Source organism: Triticum aestivum, chromosome 3D (genome assembly GCF_018294505.1).
Source record: "Triticum aestivum cultivar Chinese Spring chromosome 3D, IWGSC CS RefSeq v2.1, whole genome shotgun sequence".
Lineage (NCBI taxonomy): Eukaryota > Viridiplantae > Streptophyta > Magnoliopsida > Poales > Poaceae > Triticum > Triticum aestivum.
Window position 1 is genome coordinate 82,261,033 of NC_057802.1, and position 3,116 is coordinate 82,264,148.

Below are 3,116 nucleotides of genomic sequence, written 5' to 3' on the forward strand. Positions count from 1 at the left end.
CATACATGATGATTGGCTAAACAGCATGGCATTGCATAATTCACATACATAATGCCTTGCAACAAGATAGCATTGCAAAATTCACATATATATAATATCTTGCAACAAGATGGCAATGCATAATTCACATATATGGCAATTAGACACTAAACATGTGGCATTCACACGAAGCATGTCTAAACTAATCAAATGACATAGCAATGCAAGACACCATACGCATGATATGAGCAACATAACCCTGCCAAGTTAGAGCATACACCTCGCCGGGGGGGGGGGATAGGACTGGTCATCTGTCTTTGAATCCTCCTCTGAGGAGCTATCTGCAACCAGCGAGATATGCGCTTCGTCCGATAGCATACTCTGCTCTGAAGACCTTGTTTTCACTCCAGAATTTTCCATCACCGTGTCAAATGGTTGATGCACACGAATAGTAGTTGAATGTACTAACATTGTTGACAAATAGAATACATAAAAAAAGGATGGCCTGATATAATTCACATATAAGATGACTGGCTAAGTAGGATGGCATTGCAAAATTCACATATATGATGCCTGGCTAAACAAGACGGCGTTGCGTAATCCACATATACGATGAAGAAACTAAACAGATGGCATTCACACAAAGCATGTCTAAACTAAGCAGATGGCATATTTGATGTATAAAGTAATCAATGCAAGGCACCATGCATGATATAACCAACATCAGCATGCCAAGTTAGAGCGAAGACCTCAGGGGGTAAATAGGAGTGGTCTTCTCCTTCTGAATCCCCCTCACAACAGTTATCTTCCTCTCGATTACAATCCGAAATGGGTGGAGGGGGGCTGCCTTTGCGCCTACCATGGAGCGACGTCTGCATGAAATTTTGTTGCCATGCTAGGCTCGTCTCTTTTGCTCTACATGTTCAGTTCCATTGTGTACAATAACTGACATGCATAGGAATAAAACATAGTGAGATTTTGTAAGGAGTGCATGCGGAAATCCAGAGTGATGATAGCAACCTGTGGATAGATCCAGAACCAATGATATCAGGCAGATAATGGCTTCAGTTAAAAATACAGATAATGGCTTCTTTATTGTTTGTTTCCCACCCAACATGAAACTCATAGTAGACACCAGAGATTAACCAGATAGTAGATAGATACTATTGATTGCGGCCCCAATATGTACCCCACAACCATTTAAAAACTCAAGTTTGACCATTAGTTTGGAGATGACTCAGAGTCTAATCAGTGATCAGGATGATAAAGTAGCATGTAATATTAAGTGATGCATAACGTAAGTAGACACGAAAGAGTGCGACCTCTCTTGCGGACCCGTGTAGTCCTCGAGGTCATCTGCTCGGTTGATGATGGTAATGCAGTTGTCGTGGCTGCCCGCGGTGGGGAAGAAGATCTGAGGCGGCGAAAGACAGTCTGGAGGCCGGATCCCTGCTGTTCTGGACCCTTCCGTCGTTAGAGCAGTTGAGCTGGGGTGGACGACGACGCAGCAGGAGTGGGACAAACCACACAAGGTTTTCTTTGACAACTATTTGTAAGAGAAGTAATTCTGTAAGGGCTCATTTGAATTGGAGGATTCTAACAACGCGGGGATAGGAAATACACAGTAATAGGATAGGAATGAACGTGCAAAATAGAGAATTTAAAAACACAGGATTTCTGCCAATCTGGGTGTTTGGTTCACAAGAATTGGAAGATCACAGGATGCAAAGAAGCACGGTGAGATTAAGTCAAAGCACAAGAAAATGTACGGTTATAATGCTATTATGCTACTATTTCTTAGTCTTGTGCTTCATGAATAGGAATTTGAAAAGGAGGACAAGTGGATATTAAAATTCCTACGATTTTTCTTTCAAGGAGACACTAAAGGAACAAATCCTACAGTTTTCCTTTGCTCCATTCCTTTCAACCAAATGCATGAATAGTAGTACCATAGGAAACTTTCCAATTCCTATGTTTTTCCTTCACTTTTCCTTTCAAGGACTGGCGATTCTAGTAGGCAGGCTTGAGCAAGGAAAAGCCTACACTCAAAAAATGTTTTTGTGCTACTTCTACTACTTTCGACCCAAGCCACTGCCCTACTAGGTCAACTCCCAGACCCATTGACAAATGCACAACTCAAACGTGCAGAGATAAATAATGATGGCATTCAAGAGAGTCCATCCCGGATAGCTAAGTTGCCTGGTACCTCACTGCTTGTCATATAGTAGGAGAAACTAATCGTATTTCATGTTACTACGTGTGCTCAGTGGACAATATATATAACGTGTAGAGTAAAAAAGTGATGCAACAAGTGTACAACCTCTTTGGTGAAGCCATGTCGATCTCAGCGTGATTGGGTTGGTCGGTGAGGATGCTCCAGCTGACTTGGCTGTCGGAGGAGGGGAAGAAGATCTTAGGCGTCTAGAGATGGAGCCCGGGGTACAGCTCCGCTCTGATGGAGGGTTTCATCGTTGGAGCAGCTCCGGTGAGTTGTACGATGCCGAGGCTGAAGCAAGACAAGAGAGACAACATTAACCTGAGTGGAATTCTAATAGCATCTCCAATAGATGACGTAAAATACATAACCACAAAGTGCTAGTTGTAAAATACATCAGCCGCTCATCTCTGAACTTAACTGTCGAAACTGAATGTAACTGTCGAAACTGAACTTAACTGTCGAAACTGAGTTTTGCTGCCGAAACTGAATTTTACTCTTGAAACTGAATGCACTAGTAGCAGAAAAGCAGTAGCAGCAGCGCGTGCAAGAGCCGGGGCAGCTGGTCATGTAGAAGCATCAGGGTGAGGCTACACGTCAGTCGACTGACGTTTTCATCTCTGGTCAGTCGATTTTCCAGCCGTTGGATACGAAATCAAGGGCCTGCAGTTCATCTTCAACCTCCACCCCCTGAGCCGCCAGCCACCACCGGACAAACCATCGCCCCCGCCCCGAAACCACTCCCCACCGCCGGTCCGCCGCCACCCCGACCATCCCTCTAGGCCCCCCATGCTGAGCTTTTTCTCTGGCGATCCCCACGCCGCTGCCCCACCACCGCCCCCACCCTAAACCCTAAGATAGATATTGGGTTACCTCTCCGGCGAGCCCCCCTCCCCGCTACGTCTGGTTCTTCCTTAACTCC